The sequence below is a fragment of the Sciurus carolinensis genome, chromosome 9 (genome assembly GCF_902686445.1).
Source record: "Sciurus carolinensis chromosome 9, mSciCar1.2, whole genome shotgun sequence".
Lineage (NCBI taxonomy): Eukaryota > Metazoa > Chordata > Mammalia > Rodentia > Sciuridae > Sciurus > Sciurus carolinensis.
The window spans coordinates 68,170,310-68,191,117 of NC_062221.1; the positions used below are offsets into that span (position 1 = coordinate 68,170,310).

Sequence of the window (20,808 nt, forward strand, 5' to 3'; positions counted from 1 at the left end):
ACTACCACTGAGCTACCTTCCTGGGCTTTTTAAAATTCTTTAATTTTTTGAGACAGGAGGGTCTTACAAGATTGCCCAGGTTGGCCTTGAACTTGTGATCCTCCCACCTCAACCTCCTGTATCTGAGATTGCAGACCTCTGCCACTATGCCCAACTGCTCCCGAGTAATTTTATTTTCTTCCTGACATTGAGGATTGAACCCAGGGACATTTTACCACTAAGTTACATCTTTAGTCCTTTTTAAATTTGAGGCAGGGTCTTGCTAAATTGCCCAGACTGGCCTTGAGTTTGTGATCCTCCAGCCTTGGATTCCTGTCACTTTACAAGTATGTGCTGCATCTGGTTCTGAATATTTTTAATCCCTGGTTGGTTGAATTCACAAATGTGGAACCCATAGATATGGAGAACTAAGTGTACATCAGCAATGTGAAGCAGGAACTCAGGGGAAGGTGTCCTAGGAAAAGAGGGCTCTCAGGAACAGGAAAACCCCATTTTTTTCTGGCAAGATGGAGAGTGGTGAGATGTAGTGGAGGTAGATTTCTGTGGACCAATTCTGACAAGGCTGCATATTAGAGCTTTGCAAAAAAGAATCCAATGTTCTCCTTCAGAGAGAACCAGTGATGAATGGCTTGTGTTGCAGGCAGTCACATGGGCGGAGGAGACAGTATACCATATACTCCTGGAGCCTCAGAGTCCCAGGAAGCTTAGAGGATGGTTAGTACAAGAGGGATTGAAGACCTGGTAAAGTCTCTGAGGACAAGAAATAGTCTTCTCCTAAAGAAGCCAGAATGCCAAGACTAAGAGCACATTGCAGACCCAGAGTATGAGGAGGGAACTTGGGAGGCCCTAAAAATCTCCTAGCAGAGTAGTGGTGCCAACTCTCTGCAGATTAGGCCACATTAGAAAACAATATGCTGGTGGCTGTAGGCTTAATCTGGTCCAGACATGTTTTGTCTAACATGATTTCATGTTCTAAAGAAATGAAAAAAGTTGCCAGCATTTAATATTTGGGAGAGTTCACCCTAAAACTCAGATTCCTGATTTCTCTTGATTCCTCACTTGTTCCCACTTGGATACCTTCTGCTGGAAATGAGTCATGGCTTTGCCCTTTAGACTCGCTCGAGTTCTCTGTCTGCCTCTTCACAGTCCCTTTTACTGTTCATTGTCATTACATCTGCTTCACCCATTCACTTTACTTGGCTTGTTGGATGTTAAGCTTGCCACCTGTAGACAGCATCCTGTACAGGTTATTTTAATTAACATCACTTCTCCTAAGAAATGTCTAGATTCATTTAACAGATATTTTCTAGAGCCATCTGAAAAATGGCTGGGATTGTGGTTCAGTGGTAAAGTGCTTGCTTGGCATGTGTGAGGCCCTGGGTTCAATCCTCAGCACCACATATAGATAAATAAATAAAATAAAGGTCCACTGACAACTAAAAAAATATATATAAAAAAAAAGATACAGACTATATAAATTTAGGTTGTCTTTGTTTGGTACTGGGATTGAACCCAGGGGTGCTTTATAGCTGAGCTACATCCCCAGACTTTTTGTTTTGAGACATAGTCTTATTAAGTTGTTGAGGATGGCCTCAAACTCGAAAGCCTCCTGCCTCTGCCCCTGAAGTAGCCAGTATTACAGGTATGCACCACCACATCCTGCAGTAGTTCAAGCAATTTTATAACTTATCCTTGAGGGTTGTGTTTCTTTACAGTGATAGGTAATGCAATCTCAACAAAAGGGGCCCAAGGGCTGGGGCTGTAGCTCAGGGGCAGAGTGCATGCCTAGTATGTGTAAGGCACTGGGTTCAATCCTTAGCACTTCATCAAAATAAACAAATAAAATAAAGGTATGCTGTCCATCTACAACTACAAAAAAAAAAAAAAAAAAAAAAAAAAAGGTCCCAAGTGCTTGTTTGCAAGCACACAAAAGAAAGTAGGATTTGAAGAGAGAATGTACATCCTATTCAGAGGTCAGTTTTTGGGAGAGAACCTTCCTTTTTTAAAAAAAGAAAAGGAACCATACAGAGAGATAACCTATTATTGACAGCAAAAATAAGCCAGGTGTGGTGGTGTATGCCCGTAATACCAGCTACTTGGGAGGATGAGGCAGAAGGCTTGTAAATTTGAGAACTGCTCCTGCAACTTAGTGAGAACATGTTTCAAAATAAAATAAAAAGGGTTGGGGACATGGTTCAGTGGTACAGCGCTTGCCTAGCATGTATGAGGCCCTGGGTTCAAGCTCTAGTACTGCTAGAAAACAAAAACAAAACAGCTAAAAAAAAAAAAAAAAAGAAACAATGCTGGTAAGAATGGGGAGAAACTGGACTTCTCATACATCATTGGTGGAATGTAAAATAAGAGTCATGCTGGAAAATAGCATAGCAGTTTCTTAAAAAACTAAGTATGCATTTACCATATGACATAATCATACTTTTAAAAGAAGCATACATTTAAGTACACACAAAAACCTATACATAGGGGTTGGGAATGTAGCTCACCCAAAGGGTCCTTGCTATGGGTAAGGCCCTGGGTTCAATCCCCAGCACTGTTGAAAATAAGCAAAAACAATACCTATATACAAATGTTTATAGTAGTTTTATTTGTCATAGCAAAAACCCTGGAAACAATCTAAATGTATCTCACTTGGTAAATGGATGAACAAACTCTGGTATATCCATACAATGAAATAAAAATAATGAATGTCTGAAATATGTAACAACTTAAATAAAACCCAAAGGGTCAGCAGTGGTGGCACACACTTGTAATCCTAGAGACTTGGGAGGTTGAGGCAGGAAGACCATAAATTTGAGGCCAGCCTTAGCAATTTAGTGAGGTCTTGAGCAACTTAGCGAGACCCTGTTTCAAAATTAAAAAAAAAAAGGGGGGGGGGCTGGGAATATAGCACAGTGGTAAAGACCATTGGATTCAAACAACAAAAAAAACCAACCAACAAACTCAAATCAAAGGTATTTAATTTATAAACCTCAATCTCAAAAAGTTACATGTTATATCCCTTTATCTAACATTTTTGAAATGACAAACCTATATAGATGGAGATTAGATTAGTAGTTACTAGAGGATAGGATAGAGTAGGAAGGGGATTTCCGAATACAAAAAGGTAAGGATTTTTTTTGTGGTTCTGAGGATTGAATCCAGGGGCACTTTAACATTGAGCTATATCCCCAGCTCCTTTTAAAATATATTTTGAGATGGTCTTGTGAAGTTGTCAAGGCTGGCCTTGAACTTGTGATCATCCTGCCTTAGCCTCCTGAATAGCTGGGATTACAGGTGTGTGCCACTGTGTCCAGCAGTTAAAAAAGTGAGTTCTTTTGAGGTGATGGAGTATTTACATGAGTCTATACATGGGATAAAATTATATTTAATTACACACACAAACATACATGCAGAAGTATGATGGTTAAAGAGTAAAATGAACACTGAGCAAGTTCTGTAGTTCAGTTGACAGTAATGTGCCATGGTCAATTTACAGGTTTTGATGTCTTTCTAGAATTTTGTTAAGACATTACCATTGGGGAAAGCTGGGTGAAGGGTAAATGAAACTGTATTATTTACAACTGCTTGTGAGTCTCTCTCTCTTTTTGCGGGGGGCCGGGGAGTACCAGGAATTGAACCCAGGGGCACTGTACCACTGAGCCACATCCCCAGCCCTTTTTAATATTTTATTTAGAGACAGGGTCTCACTGAGTTGCCTAGGGCTTTGCTAAGTTGCATGAGGCTGGCTATGAACCCAGATCCTCCTGCCTCAGTCTCCCAAGCTTCTGGGATTACAGGAGTGCGCCACAGTGTCCCACTTGTGCGGCTACATTAAAAGAAAGAAACAAAGAAAGTAAAACAAACTTGAATGAATGCAAATGCCTAGGGCTGGTGTTTAGGGAGGTAGCAAGAAAAGTGTGGGCAACAAACTGGGGCCAAAAAGAGTTGCACAAGTTTAAACTATTTAGGGCCTAAACTGGCTCCTCACCACATCTGCTGTCACTACCACTATAAGTGCTCCTTATTCTGCCCATTTTAGAGTTGTTCTCCATTGTTTCTTAGTTATGGTTTGAGGCAGATATATTCCTAGTGGAAATGAATCAATGGACTAATCTCTAGGACTTCAGCCCTTTTTAGTTATTAGTTTCCCCATTGCCTACTACTGAGAGCCTGATTCTTTGCTGCCAGAGAGGTTTTTTTATTTTAACTTCTGAATTTGATGCCACTGCAGATGCTAGAAGTTGCCAGAAGGCTGTCCTCCAGATAATTGTCCCTTGCTCTAGCTTATATCACTGTTTTGTTGCAATTAGCATACAGAATATGCACTGTCATCTTATTAAAATTTATATTTTTTAATGGAGAAAGCACATGGAGAGTTGATTGTGAAGCTGTGGCTTATCCTTGCTCTTCTTAGTTACCTGTGTATAAATTAAGCTGAACCTCTGGGTCTCAGCTATTTCTAAACAGGCATCACAATTTACTAAGGTTAATGCCTGGGGGAACATTAACCTTGCAGACAGTAATCTAATTCAGTGTCATCACAAGTGCATAATGCGGGAGTTTGGAGTTTTGCCAAAAAGCACTATTCAAATGAACATTCAGTTGGCAAGGGGTGGGAAGGTGGGTGTGGACAAGGGAAGAATTCTATAAAAGGTACATGGATATTTTAATGCCCTTTCCTTTCTCTTCAAAGTTTATGCTTAAATATTGTAGAGGTTCTAAATAAAACCATCATCTTATTATTAAGAAATCATAATGAAGGTGTTTCATCCCACAGAAAGTTCCTGATACTCATAATCGTTCAATATTCATGGAGCACCTTTTGTTACCTGGCTGACCTTGTGCTAGGGTGGGGACACAAAGATGAGTAATTGTAAGCCATTTCAGTACGGGCAAGCACCTCAGAGCGCCTAATAAATATTAGTTAATGAAGGCACCCTTTAAGGAGGTCACAATTCGGCGAAGGTCACTTAAAGGGCCCCAAAGAATGAGACAACTGTGCAATCCTAGCTCTGTAGGTAGTTTTACCAAGACCTTTGCGGCTGTACAGTCCGAGTTTTGGGTTCCAGGTAAAACGAGCACGAAATACTACAAGAACCTGCCCAACAGGGTCCAGGGCCAGATCTCTTAATCTTTCTCTGCTCATAACCTGCATTTCAGTTTACATACACTAACAGGGTTTGCGAATTTCAAGGGCGCAGGGCTGCATTTTCCAGAAAAGGGGGTGTTTGGGGTGGTGGGAAAGAAGGCTAGATAAGAGAATAAGCGAAAAATCCAAGCAATTCTGGTCAACAACCTTTCACCTACGTCCTCGACCCTTCCACTTTCCGAGGCCTGAAGTCCTCCCGACCCCCCAGTCTCCATTACTCCGGGCGCCAGACACAGACTGAGGCTGAAAGTGGGGTACCCCTTTCTAAAAGAGGTTTCCTCAGTTCCGATCTCTTTCAAATCGCTTTTCTACCAGTCTCAGCAGCTGGGACCAGAGGTTCGGGGCCAGCTTCTCCGGCCACGCAAAGCTGGTGACACGCAGGCGCCGGAATCCAAGCCACGCTGAGTCTTCCAGCCTGCTCTCAGCGCCAGGCGAGGGCGGGCGCTGTAGAGCGCTTCCCGTGTACGGGGCTTCCCACAATGCATAGCGCCGGCAGTGGCGGCGACCGCGGCGGCGCTCTAGCCGCGGCATGTCTGCCTCTCTACTGCTCTGGGAGGAGGAAGAGAAGGAGGAAGAGGAGGAGGAGGAGGGGGAGGAAGAGGAGAAAGGCGCAGGGGTGGGAGCTGTTGCCGAAGCTGCCACAGTAAAAGTTCTCTCCCCTCCCCCCTTCCCCTCCTCTCAAGGCTCCAAGGAAGGTTGAAGCTGCCACCGCCTGCAGTCGGTGACCGCGCGACTCGGCGCCCGCCCGCGGTAAAGCGTTCGGCCTGGCAGGCCCGGGCCCGGGGAGGGCGGGGGAGGGGGAGGGGGCGGCGCGCGGGGGGAGCGCGCGGCGGTAACGGCCTGACCCTGGGGGGAGAGAGTCATGGCGGGGCTGGGGGCGGCCCGGGGACCGACCCGCCGAGGCAGCGGGGAACGGAGGGACTGGCTGGGGGACGGGAGGAAGCTGGGCGCGGATGGTGGGTTGGGGGGTTGAGAACGGATAATGACGGGGGTGGCAGAGGAGAGAAGGCGGCCTCCTAGGCCTGAGGGGGGTGTCAGAGGTAGACAGAGAGGTGGGATGCTCGCATGCGGAGGCCACAAGGGTGCTGGGTGAGGGTGTAAGAGGCCGGGGAGACACCAGGTCTCTGTCCACCGTGTCTGGTGCAGTGCTTTATGCACCGCAGGCCTCAAGTCACTGTTGGTGCTCGAGTGTGCTCTTTGGTAGAAGGGAAGGGCAGGGGTTGGAGAAAAGGGAATGTTTGCAGGAAACATAGTGGGAGTGTGAAAGCGGGGAGAGAGACCGGAGGGAAGATGCCGGATAGGTGGAGGAATGCAGGGGGTGGCTGTGGAGGAGTCTTGAGGATTCTGGGGGGTGTTCATTGTGCAGATACCTTAGGTATTTCGTTATGGAAGGAACTGAAGCGTTTCTAAGGCAAGGAAAGAAGGGATATAGGAGTTTCCTCGAATAGAAAGGAGAGCTTTTGAAGCAAGAGGGAGTGCTAAATGTTAGACATGATGCAGGGAATGCATAATAAAATAGACAGATGTAGCATAATTAATAAATGCTGTCCCAAGGACTAAAGAATTATTTCAGATGTGCCAGGATGGCCTAGTTCCGTACCTGTTTGGGCTCTTCTGTAGATGACATCTGGTAAGTGTGGTTCCGGGCTGTGGTTGGGGTCACTGAGAATTACAGTCTGGTCTGAGACATTTTGGTCCTGCACCAGTGAATATGAAAACCTCTGAAACGGACCTTGAGAAAGAGACTGGCCTATGGGAATTCTTGAGGCATGGAGTTTAGATTTTTAGCGAATTTGAAGTATTGTCACATCAGAGACTGGATGAGCACTATCCTAGCAAATGCTGTAATAGAAATTACTTGACTTGGTGGTTTTCTTCACTGCCCAGCTTTATCTTGTCCAGTGGAGCTTGTGCCTTATTATCCAGCCTGGATTGCAGTACATAAAATTATAATTGATGGTGGGGGAAGTCCATTTATAGTGGCACTTGGAGGTTCCATTTGTAGCTTATATGTGTCTGGTATGCTGGACTGGTTCTTATACCTCGGCTGGTGAGAGATCTTTTGCCATTCACACACAGTTCCTGTTGTACTCTTATTAAGTCATGGTGATATTGAAGGAAACTAATCTGCCAGCAAAATGTGGGCATGCAGAATGGAGGATCTAGAATATCTTTTTTGGTTGTAGGTTGTAAGTTCAGATCTGATTATCATGAGGTCTAGGGGAACCTGAAGAGAGTGGATACTTCTAGAGCTAGGTTGGAGGGACAATTAGAATCTCTGTGTCAGGAAATGAATCAGGCTCTCGCTGTTGGATTTGCTGAGCCCACACCAGACCTGATTTCCAAGAGGGAACTCTGGGCAAGAACCATGCTCTTAAAGTTTATCTGAATATTATTCATCTTTTGTTACTAAGATAAACTATATGCACATTATATTGAAGAGGGGATAGTAAGCATGTTAAGTGTGAATTTATTTTTATTTTTTATAGGAGTCGAAGGTGAGATTAACGGGAAGATGGGAAGGGAAAATTCAGTTATGCATTACTTCAGCAAAAATTTCTAAAGAATGAAGCTAATTTAGGATTACATTGAAGAGGGACTTTCATTACAAATTTTCTTATAGAAATAATCCAGGATTATTATTTTAAAAATTAGGAAAACTTTTAGTTTATTTGGATTTACTCACTTTTTGAAAGGTCTTCTTTGTGTTACATAGTATGAGGTATCTGTTTTTACTGTCATCATAGTATGAGAGGGTCCGTTTTTCTTCCCTTCTGATACCGTATATTATCTTTTTTATTGTAATTACAATGCACTTAAATCTAGTGTGCTAGTTTTTTTTGTCTTACATTATGAAATAAGTCTAATAAAATTGTTCTTAGGGGACTTAGATTGAAAAGCAATAGCCTAGTCTTGCCTGTCCATTGCAGTTCTGCTTTCCAGAGCTACTACTAAGTATTGTTTTGTAATTCTTTTCATGCTTTTCTCCAGGTCTCTGTGTAATAGGCATATACCGTTATTTTTTGATTTATCAAAATGACATTATTTAGGAGTCATGCTTCAATGAATGAAAAGAATTTTTTTGGCCGGGGTGAGTACTGGGGAATGAAGCTGTACCACCCAACTCTTTGGGGTCTTGCTAAGTTGTCTATGCTGACCTTGGAACTTGTGATCATCCTACCTCAGCCTCAGCCTCCAGAGTAGCTGGGATTTTAGGTGTGCACCACTGAGTCTGGCAATGAATGAAAAGGATTTATTATGGACATTATCCTTTTCCTTCTCCTTTTTCATTTTTACAATTATTATTTTAGTTCTTTTATTTGATGTCTTATGTCTTCAAAATAATATGCTTAAACTTTGATTTTAGAGTCTAGCTGCTTAAGGCTGTATCTTTTGACTTTCCACTGTGTTAGATTAGGATTTAGACTAGCAGGGCCTGAAGTAGAGAGAAGCATTTAGAATTAGACTGAAAACTCTGGGTGAGATGATAAAGGGGAGTTTGGATGGATCTTTAAGGAAGAAGACTGCCTTGTATAAAAGAGTATCTTTGGAGCATTAGATATGCTGGTTAGAGGTGAGGAGGTGTTGCTTGACAGTGAAAATTATTCATCTTTGAATTAGTTACCAGGTTGCAGTATTCTGGAGAGTTTCAGTGTATGAAATCTGGAAAATTATTAAAATGACCCCTGAATGTTCTTTCTAGGCTTCTATGGCTTTGTTATTGTTCTGGGGATTGAACCCAGGGTTGCTTTACTACTGAATTACATCCCCATCTCTTTTTTATTTTTTGAGGCAGGGTTTGATGAAGTTGTTGAGTCTTGTTAAATTGCTGAGTTTAGCCTCAAACCTGAGATCCTTCTGCCTCAGTCTTCCAAATTGCTAGGGTTACAGGAATGAATTACAGGACCTGATTTGTATGACAATTCTTCCTTTTTCTTTTCTTTTTTTATTTTTTTAAAATTTTTTAAAATTTTATTTTGCAACAGATTTTTGCTGAGTTGCCCAGACTGGCCTCAAACTTACGATCCTGCCTCAGTCTCAAGTAACTGGGATTACAGGTGTGTACTACTGCACCCTGTTTGATTCCTATTTTTAGGAAGAAATGGTTTGGTGTGGAAAGTGTATGTGTATGTGTGTGTGTTTGAGGTGTGTGTGTAAGGAGGGAAGAGAAGGGAAATGTGATAAGGGGAGAAGAATGAGGGATATGGATTCTGGAAGTAGTGATAATTTGGGGGGATGCTGAAGGGCATTTCCATATAGTTGATGTGCAGGAGATTTACCTTATGGTGAGACTGTGGTAATAAAGGAAATGGTCATATTTCAGTCACTAATGTAATGGGAATGTAGTGGACAAACTGTGCTGTTCAAAGAGTTAAAGTATTAGTGTTTTTGCAATTTGTATATGAGGTACAGGCCAGTGGGATGGATATTGGGAGAACAGAAAGGTAATGCTCCACATCTTTTAGGAAGTCTTGTTTAAGTAACTGCACCTCTTGAAAGGATTCCTTATTATTTATTATTTATTTAACCACTGAGCTACATCCCAAGCTTTTTTATTTTGCCACTGGATCTCACTAAGTTGCCTAGGCTGACCTTGAATTTGTGCTCCTCCTGCCTCAGCCTCCAGAGTCCCTGGGATTATAGATTTGCTGGGGATTACAGGTGGGAGCCACCTTGCCTCACATTCTTCCTCTTTTTTTTTTTTTTTGGGTGCTGGTGATCGAACTCAGGGCCTTGTTCTTACAAGGCAAGCACTCTACTGACTGAGCTATCTCCTCAGCCCCTCATTCTTATTCTTAATAACAACAGCATTCATATATAGATTTGTACTGCTAAATTTTGTATTTACTTATGGGAATTATCCTCTTTGTTTTGCAAGGGATAACTAGATTGTAACCTGCTCTAGAGCTGAGACTATTTAATCTCTGGGGGAAACTCAACAGCTTGATTCTTAAGTGTTTAATAAATAACCTGTGGAATGACTGCTAGAAAGTAATATTCACTGTTAGTGATAATAGTTGGACTGTATGAAATTACTGAGTACTACGGGAGTATTGTGGACAAAATTGTGTGTGTGTGTTTGAGAGAGTGAGGATAGAAAGGATGTTTGATTGGAGGGTTGCTAGATTAAGGGGAGAAGACAGAATGGAATAGAATTGAACTATAATAATCCTGCAAGTACATCAAATGAGTAGAATCAAAAGGTCTTTTCTAACATAAGGTTTATTTAATCTGAGGTAGATCTGGTCTGGAGTGGAGTACTAGTTTAGTTTGAATTTTATCTCTAGCTGTTTTAAGAATCTGCCTGATTTAATTCATTTTTAGGACAATAAAAAAATTAGATGCTGGGTACAGTGGTACACTTCTGTAATCCCAGCTACTTTAGGCAGGAGGCTTGCAACTTCAGGGCCAAACTTGGCAATTTAGTGAGACCTTGTCTCTAAAGATGGGGAAAAATGGATTGGGGTGTAGCTCAGTGGTAGAATACTTGCCTAGCATGTGTGGCCCTGGGATTAGTCCTCAGTACTGAAAAATAAGTTAGATGAAATTTTTTTCACTCAAGGATTTTATAATATTAACATTATTTTAAGAGAGAAAAGCAGTTGTGAAATAATTCACTAGTAATGTAAGATTTCATAAAATTGATTTTTAAAAATAAATATCTCCAGGTGAGAATTTTTGTATTTTGATAGTCATTTTCAATAGTAGTGTTTAGAACTTTTTTTTTTAGTATCTCTTTTGAATTACCTTTGAGCCTCTAGTGCTAATTTATATAAGTTACCTATGTATTGAGTGCCTATTATGTGCTCTTGGAGGAGGGGACTTATAAAGGTGAGTAGAACATGTTCCCTATTCTTCAGGAATTTATAATTCCTCCTCGATGGCACATTTATAAATAATACAAGTCATACTGTCATTCTGAATAGTGTCATTGTTGATGAATCTTTTTACTTGAAAGATTTTATTTTTAGCTGGGTATGGTGGTGCACACCTGTAATCCCAGCTACTGTGGAGGCTGAGGCAGGAGGATTGAAAGTTTAAGGCCTAGGCAACATAGTGAGATCCTGTCTCAAAAAAAAAAAAAAAGGACTGGATTTTTTAAGAAATGCTGAAGATCAGACAGTATCAAATAGAGTAAATGAAGAGTAGTTTTACTTTAAATTCAGTTAGTCAAAAAAAAAAAAAAAAAAAAAAAAGGATGATTTCTTGGTTGACTTATTAACTAATTTTAGAAAATACTCCCTAAGAGGAAGCTGGAAATATTTTGAGCAGTGGTGATGACTTCACATTAGTTAGGTACTAGGTAAATGTTGAGTGTATCTGATGGTTGGATGGATGGAGTAAATAAATGAGTAAGTGATAGCCACCTAAGGTAACTTATTTTAAAGAGGACCATGCTGATTTGAATATATAAATAAGTCTGGGCATGTTCATTAACAATTTCATTACCTTGAGCAAGATACTTTACGATTGAGTTCACAAATGAGTTTTACAGACATTAAGTGCTGTAGTACAGTTCAGAGAATGGAGAAATGAATATTTGCTAAGGTTTGGGGAAAGAGTTTAAGTGAACCAAACTTTAGCTAGATACTTGAAAGAATTCCTTAGGGATTTCCGGGGGTTGGGGGGGGGGAACGACTAAATGACTCCAAATTTCTCTTGTAGCCCTAGAATGAACCTAGAGTCTAGATCTATTTTTGTCTGAATACTTTCTGCCTGTTTCATTTTAGCTACTCCTTCTGGTTTGTTTCTTTTCAAATTCACATTTGTTGGGTAGATGTTGAACCCCCTGCAATAACTGTGGGGTCTGTTTCCATCTATGTCCAGTATAACTTTTAGCTTCTCCTATTCTGAGTGTACGCTGTAAATTACTTAGTCTCTGTGAGTGAAAAGCATGAGTCAACTTGGCTGTGTTTTCCTGGCATTTTCCTGCACACTTTTCTCAAAGCTGCTTTCTGAATTACGGAATAGAATAGACAGAACTGAGGGAATGTATCCAGTGGACATATGCTTTTTTGAATAAACGAGTGAATGAGAAGGTATATGAGATAATTTAGGAGATCTGAATTATCTGTATGTTTTCTGTATGTGAGTTAATTTAGGAGATCTGATTTATCTGTATGTTTGCTGTATGTTTCATTTATGACATTTTCTACACAGGACTTAATGGGGCTTATAAAGATATGTGCACTAGAAATGCATTAAAATAATTTGAGGAGGTGTAATTGAAGAAAAAAATGAAGAAAGCAAAATCTGTGTAAAGAATATAAGATTGGGCTGCGATTGTGGCTCAGTGTTAGAACACTTGCCTAGCATGTGTGAGGCACTGGGTTCCATGCTCAGCACCATAAAAAATAAATAAAGTTATTGTGTCCATTTACAACTAAAAAATTTAAAAAATATATAAGATTGCCAGGAGTGGTGGTGCATGCCTGTAATCACAGCTACTTGGGAGGCTGAGGAAGGAGGATCACAAGTTCAAAGCCACTTAGCAAGACCCTTTTTCAAATGGGGGAAAAAAAAGGATCTGCTGGTTTAGCTTGCTGGTGGTAAATTGCTTGCCTGGTATGCTCAGGGCCCTGGGGTTCAATCATCAGTAAGGGTAGGTTATGTTTCAGGGAAAGCTTGAAAAGATGGAGAGTAAAGAGGATTATTTGAAAGGGTTATTTTGAGGAGGAAGATGGTAAAGGTTATTTGAAGGATATGAATTAAAAGAAATTTGAAATATTGTAGAAATTATGTGATTTATAATTAAGGATTTCTGAAAATAAGGGGATGAATTTTCTTTAATGGATAATGCATATTGTTTGCTGGGATGAGTTTTCTTAACTCATAATACATATCGGTCATATGAAAAGGCATTTGTGCGTAAATTGCTACACAATCATGAGAGTATCATAAGAAAAATACCCAATATTACTAAAGCTGTTTAAAACAATTTTTTTTTTTTTTTTTTGGTGCTGGGGATTAAACTCAGGTCCTGAACTTGGTAGGCTCTATTATTTAGCTACATTCCCATCCTCCCAATGTTTAAGTTAAAGGGTAGTAAATGCATTTGGCTAGGGGAGGAACATGTGTCTGCATTTTGGTGGCATTGAACTGGAATTTTAGCTGGTCTTTGAAGGGATAGATAGGTCTGACTGGCAAGCATTACTGAAAGAGCATTACAACCTGAGGAATTATTAGTATAAGTAAAACCTTGGATGTTAGAAGCCTAGAATCTAATGGGAAATGGTTAGTTTTTTATTTTTAAACTATGACCCACAGTAAGAAAAACAAACCACATCTTCATCTAACACATATATGTTTGAATGTGTGTATGTGTAAAACCGAAATTTCATATAACTAACTGTTATTTTTTAAAATATTTTTTAGTTGTAGATGGACACAATGTCTATTTATTTTTATGTGGTGCTGAGGAACCTCAATCCATATAACTGTTCTTAATACTATCTTTTTTTGTTTGTTTGTTTGTTTATGGTGCTGGGGATTGAACCCAGGGCCTTGTGTGTGCAAGGTAAGCACTCTATCAGTTGAGCTATATCCCTAGCCCTTTAATACCATCCTTAATAGAATAACTATCCTTACCAGATTGGATGTGCTTGGAAGATTTTTTTTTTTTTTTTTTTGGCACCAGGATTGAACCCAAGGGTTGCTTAACCACTGAGCCATATCCCCAGCCCTTTTCTATCTTATTTAGAGACAGGTTCTTGCTGGTTGGATGATATTTAGTTTTAAAAAAGAAAAAAGGACAGCAGAGCTGGATGCAGGCTGGGGTTGGTGTTACCTATTAAACCGATTTCATGATCAACTGAATAATTCATCACAACCCGTAGTTTGGAACTCAGAGTTCATGAATAGGACACAATATAATAGAAAATAAAAAGAGTCAATTGGGGTTGGGTAGAAAATGGATGACCTTGAAAGCTAAACCAAGTAGTTTGTATTTGATATGACATGGTGTTGTACTTAGTAAGCAAACAGAAACTGTGTTTGAGTCTTAGATCTTCTATTTATGCAGTCTGTGATTGTAGAGAATTACTTCCTTTCTGATTCTCAGTTTTCTCATCAGGAAATTGATAATCATTATATCTTCCTGTCAGGGGTTGTTGAGGATTTGAAGATTAAAGTATGTTAACAAAGGATTGAAGTATGTTAACTTGTATCATTAATGTATGCCTATTGAACTTTTTTTGAGTAGAGAATTGAGCCAAGGACTGTATGTTGAACCCAGGGCCTTGTGTATGCTAGGCAAGTATATGCTAGGCTCTAGCACTGAGCTATACCCCCAGTCCCAGAAAACTTAATCTGACAATAGCTATACCGTAAAGAATTGGGGCCAGTGTGGTAGTAAAGTAAGGTTGGAGGTGAGAAGACCAGTTAGGTTACTAGAGAAACTAAGAAGGGCTTGAATTAGCAGAAGGATTAGAAATGAGGGGATGGGATGCGATTGGAGGTAGAGAGACTAGAGGACTGGAAAAATGACTGTAAAGTTAAGAGTTGTAGAATGATTCAAATGGCAATACCTGAAATTGAATTGCATTTTAGGGTAGTTTAGTGAGGTACAGTAAATTAGATAGGATGGTTTCTTTTATGTAATAGGTGCTCAATTATTTGTTGAATGATTAAATATGGAATCTGGAATGAATTGTGTCTAGAGACAGTGATGTATGAATATAAGGAGGGGTTAGATTCTAGGGTGTTTTCAGTGGTCTGCCAGGATGTACTCATAGGGAATATTTTTGTACCCTTGCTGTGTTCAGGTTTTCATGATAGGCAGTGTGAAGAATACATATTTATATATGACAACAGTCCATGTTCTTCAGGGAGTTATCTGGGGACAAAATGTGACTAATGACACAAATATTATAGCAACTTTGATCAGAATTGGCTTTGTGGAGAAATTGGGGTGTAGCTTCTACCTTGCAGGATAAATAGGATTATAATAGACAAGATGGTGAAGGTTGGCATTCTAAGAAGTGATATGAGTGACAGAAATGTTCTAGGTGTGTTTAGGGGTTGATAGTTTAAATTAGCTATACTTTTTAGGGTTTATTTTGAGGAATGGAGGGAAATCAAGCTGGAAAGTAGATGGAAGATCTCAAAATCCAGGCTTAATTGTTTTTTAAACATTTATTTATTGAGATATGACATATACTAAGGGTACAGGTTAATGACTTTGTTAGGTGTACATTTATGTAGCTACCACCCAGCTTAATATGTAGAATATATCTAACATCTAAGAAGGCTCCCTTATGTATCTTCTCAAAGTGAATGTTTCCTATAATCCAGAGTAATTATTGTGACCTTTTGAACTTCATACAAGTGGAATCATATTTCTCTGTGTTGATTTCTTTTGCTCAGCATTATTCTGACAGGTTGATCCATGCGTATAGTAGTAGTTCATTCTTTTTCATTCCTCCTTGGTATTCCATTATGTGAATATGCCACAATGTAATTATCCATTCAGTGACTGTTGGACAATTGAGTAGTTTCTGTTTTGGGGATGTCTAAGGAGTTTTAACTTGACTCAGGATGTACTGGGAAACTATTGATTACTTGATTGGGGAAAAGAGGGAGCTGAAGAATGCTATCGGTGACATTTTCTTTTTTGTAATGAGGAGACCCTGGTAACTGGGAGACAAAGTTAGAAGGCTATGGCAAGACTGTGAAGTATTGAGGATCTGAGTTGGGAATAATGGTAATGGAAATAAAAGGAAAGGGATAGATAGGAGATATCTCAGAGAGCTGGGTGGCACATGTCTGTAATCCCAGCAACTTGGGAGAATAAGGCAGGAGGATCACTAATTGGAAGCCACCCTGTATAACCTAGTGAGGTCCTGTCTCAAAATAAAAAAATAAAAGGACTGGAACTGTAGCTCAGTAATAAAATGACACTGGTTTCAGTACCTAGTACTAGGAAAAAACAAAACAAAACAAAAATTCTTCAAAGTACCTCAAAAAAAGAATTGGAAGAAACTTTTAAGAAACAGAAAAAGAAAATGGAAGTCACTTGGGTGACTGAGAATTTTGGTGCCATTAACAGAAATTAGTTGGATTACTTAGAACTATTTTGGTATTTTAAGACACATTGATCAGTATATAAGGCACCAATGGAAGTATTGGAGGAGTTGTCTAACTAGAGTTAAAAATACTGGATTGAAACTGAGGAAGGAGGTTCAGTGGAGACTTGGGAATATGTACATAGAGTGATCATTGAAGCTGCTAATTCTGGATTTGGTAGGGAAGTGATGGTTATGATATTATTGGGACTGATATTTAAGATGTTAATTGGAATAAATAGTTTAATCTAGTTAAAAATAATTATATATTAAATTCTTCAAGAATATATGTAGATTATAGCAGAGGTTGATGGTTTAAAGCTCATTTTGGGGAGCTGGGGGAGAGTATCCATATGGAGATTGAAAATGTAGATGACTTGGTGAGGAATGAGACCCTGAGGTGGAGGGAGATATAGAAAGTTCCAGGACAAAACTTGGGAAAGTACCCACAATTTGACTAAGAGGAGAAGCAGTAGTCTTTTGAGACAGAAGCAGCAAGCAGAGAGATCAGAGTGTAATCATGTACCAAGAATTATGTGCAAAAGTATGTACAGAGTAGAATCATGTGCTTATACAAACCAAGGTAGGTAGTTCAAGTGTCATTGTCAGAGGATAAGGACTTAAGTGTGTCTCATAGGATATGTTGCATAGAATTTTCTTTTCCTTCCTTCCTTCCTTCCTTCTCTCTCCTTCCCTCTCTCCCTCCCTCCCTTCTTTGTGGTCTTCAAGAGGGCAATTCAGAGACCAACATGGAGGCTTACTGAGGGGTTGGAAGAATAGGAAGCAATGAATGTAGGAATTGTATTAACAAATTTAGTTTAGAAAGGAAGAACAACTTTTCTAAAAACTGGAGGCAAGAAGTAACAGATGGATGAAGATAGCATTTTAGAAGCTGTAAAGAGGATTACAGGTGGAGAAGGTATGATTTGAGGGAATTTTGTGGAAGGAATTGATTATTTGATAGGATTAAGGATTTAAATATGAAATTGATTTAGATTAGTTAAGGAGGTAGAAAGTTGTATTTAGAATAAATCTGTTGTGGGAGATTTCATGGCTTTCTGGTGGTGTTTAACACCCAGTGTGTGGGTGTGGAGAAGAGAGATGATGAGGATTGTCTGTCTCTGGGGATATGTGTAGTGAGTATAATGGAAGGTGATGATATTCTGTAGAGGACAGTACTGAGATGGCTGGGGGACAGTTTTAAATTATGTAGGGAACAAGTGAAGCTAAATGATAGTAAAAGTAAGTGTGTAATTAGAATATATGTGGTTGTGTTTAAGAAAAAGTGGGTGGTGTCTCTGAAGTTACAGCACTTGCAATTGATGGCCTGTTTTTCAGTATGCACATATGGCTAGCTGAAGTGCAGATGCTGGTTTTAGGATCTGAGGAAGGTCAGAGTGTAGAAACTATTTTTAGCCTCATTGTTAAGGCCATTGAGAATAATGACTGAATATGGGACAAAACAATTGAAACCACTGGGGAAAAAGTACTCTGAAGTTTGGTTGATGTTACACAGGGAATAGTTTAAGCAAATAAGACAAACTGCAATGCCATTTTTTAGTAATAGAGTAACAGTGGGAGTGGCCTTAGGGAGCACAAAGCAGTTAAGACCTTTTATTAAGCTGAAGGAGTGATAGAGCTAAGACATGAGAGGAGGAGGCTTTCCAGAAAAAAATCAAGCTTAAGATGATAAAAATCTAAATTGTTTTGTGACCTGGGGATTGAGAGAAATAGATGGATTTGTTACATTAATCAGTTGTTTCACTACCTTTATTTAGAAAATAAATAATACTTGTAGTAGCATAACCATTCAAATGTAATATATTGATATAAATTCAATGTGTGTATTTCTTTTTTCAGCAATGGGGAATTCTGTTACTGAGCTGAATTCCTAGCTCTTTGTACATTTTATTTTAAGATAGGGTCTTGCTGATTTGGCCTGGCTGACCTCAAACTTGTGATCCTCCTGCCTCAGCCTCCTGAGTAGCTGGGCTAACAGATGTGTGTCACTGTGCCTAGACTTTTTATTATTTTAAATCTTGAGCATTGTAACCTCAGAGTTTGAATCCTTTGTCATCTTCCAAATACTTAACCTTCATTGATGATGCTTGAAACTTAGACCAGTCCTCTTACTTTTTGACTTGTCTCTCTGCTCCCAAACCATAACTTGTCCATTTCTGTTGCAGTGTTCCTTTTTGTCAGTCTTTGTCTTCTGTCGCCTTTTCCCTTGTATTATGAAAGACTTGACTCAACTGGGTAACTAAATGTACCTTACTGTGGTCCCAGCAACTGACATACATTTTATTTATTTATTTATAGTACCAGGGATTGAGCCCAGGGGTACTCTACCACTGAGCTATATACTCCCAGCTCTTTTTAGATTTTATTCTGAGATAGTCCTGCTAAGTTGCACAGGCAATCCTTGAACTTGAAATTCTCCTGAATTGCTAATCTTCCTGCTTCAGCCTCCTAAATAGCTGGGATTACAGGTGTGCACCACTATGCCTGGCACAACTAACATTTTTAAGCCATTAAGTGACCAATGCTATAAGCTCCAAATATAATTTACATATTATATTCCTCACATGATTAACTCTTTCATCCGCTGAGCAAAGAATACTTTTCCTTATCTTCCTTGTTCAGATCAGAGTTTTTGATAGTCATGTTTCAGAGAGAGAACCTGTAAGGCAGAAACTCAAGAGTGGCAGCAGTGAGAAAAATATGACAAAGCACACAGTACTGGTGTTCCTTCCTAGTGTAGCTTTAGTTCCAGCATCCTGCCTGTGAGCATTCATTACTTTTTTTTTTTCTTCCTTAACTTCTTCATCTAGTCACTCATTAAATTTAATAAGCAAGCGTTTGAAGACCTAAGAAAACCCATGGATGTCACATCTCAACTCAGATTTTTTTTGGAGGGTGGGGGTGGTGCTGGGGATCCAACCTAGTGCCTCCTGTGTGCTAGGCATGCACTTTTGCAACTGAGCTACATCCCCAGCTCTCACTTCAGAAAGCTTGGCTTAACATACAGCAACCTTTCTTGAAGTGGTCTAGAATCGTTTCCAGGACCTGCCTCAGACATACTTGAGCCTTGTGGAGTTGAGCATGTTCTGAATATTTGGGTGGATTGTGTGGGTTAGGCTAGTGATGGATATCTTTAAGGTGTTGGGAGGGGTTATTTTAGAAATGGAAAGATTTATGTTTTAAATGATAACTATATTAATTTGACATAGATAACTTCATAAGATAAGGAATTGGATGCTTGAGAATCTAGGTTGGATGTTTTCCTTGCAAATTTGAGAAGAGCCAATATTCAAGGCATTAGAATGAAATACACACTTGGTGTTCTGCAGGGTTCTTGTAGTATGTGTGTTTGTCAAAATGTGCACACTTTTATGTGTAGAAACATATAATGAGAATTTGTTCATTTGATTGTTATATAATTAGTATTTAGGGAAATGGGCCTAGTAGTCTTAAGTTATGAGTGATTCAAATGAATTGTTAGAGAATATTTGGAAAGATTTTGGTCAAGTTATTGGAGTATGCTTAGGAAATGGATTTTTCAGTGACTAGTGGCCTGTCTGGAATAGTTGCACTAAACTTGACGGCAGCTTGGTGCAAATTTGTGTGTTAAGTAGTAAAGTGTTTGCTTTGGGGGAATGAAGGAACAGATGAGAAAAATGCAGTGTTTGAGAGTTATGTATGAATTGATTTGGTAGGAGCTGATAAAAATAAAAGTTTTGAAGAGACTTTTGAGTAGCCAAGTGGGGGATGTTATGGAAGAAATTAATGAAGCTTATTACTATTAAAAATAAATTTCAAGAGTAAAATGGAAAGATGTTTTAGAGAAAAATACAGCTCTTACGTTAAAAATAGGCCAGGGATAATAAAATGAGAAAATTAAGGTATGGAGAAGTAAGCGTAAGAGGAAGGATTATGGAAGAAATTACTGAAAGATTTTTTATTGTAAGCCTGTGTGTTACTACAGGGCTGTGTTCTGGCGTGTTGTGTTGCATACTACTTTTGATGACTGGTTTAGTTAGGAAAGGGGCCCTGGTTTGTAGGGGTGCGGATTTTTACCTAGGATAATTAAGCGTCATAGTTTTATTTAAGAAACCCGGGAAGTAGGAAGTCCGGTTCGGTGGGCTTTGGGAGCAGGCCTGATTGGACCAGCTGCCCAGGCAGGACTTCCCTGGCGGTCCGCCGGCTGCGGGTGGAGCAGCGGCGCGGAGCTCTGCGGGTGTGGGCCCAAGCCCAGCCGAGCGGAGCCGGGTGGAGCCGAGCCCAGCCGAGCCCAGCCGAGCCCAGCCCAGCCGAACTACTGGGACTTGGGGATCCGCGCGCGCTCGCGGGCCCCTCGGGGGCGCTCCATTAAGTGAGCAGGCCTTGGGCCAGCGCCGCCTGGGTCGGGGGAGGGTCTTCTGCTTCGTGTTCAAACAGACCTCCGCACGCGGCTCCCACGGCTTCCTTTTGTTGTGTGTTTGGGAGCGTGTGTGCGCGCAGGCGTGCGCCTATGCCGGGAGGTGGTGGCGGAGCGCTGTAAGGCGGGCGCTTTTCTGCACCGCGGCTGGCGTGCCTGGGCCTCTGCTGGCGGTGGGGCCC

At 40.2% G+C, this 20,808-nt stretch overlaps 1 protein-coding gene across 4 annotated transcripts in view; it reads left to right on the forward strand.

The window, feature by feature from the left end:
* The first annotated feature begins 5,710 nt into the window (after window positions 1–5,710).
* Znf148 (zinc finger protein 148) overlaps window positions 5,711–20,808 on the forward strand; it is a 130,800-nt gene continuing 115,702 nt past the window's right edge. For all 4 annotated transcript variants that reach the window (XM_047563631.1, XM_047563630.1, XM_047563633.1 and 1 more), the window contains exon 1: window positions 5,711–5,896. The gene's annotated coding sequence lies outside the window, so the exon portion shown is untranslated. The remainder of the gene's footprint in view (window positions 5,897–20,808) is intronic.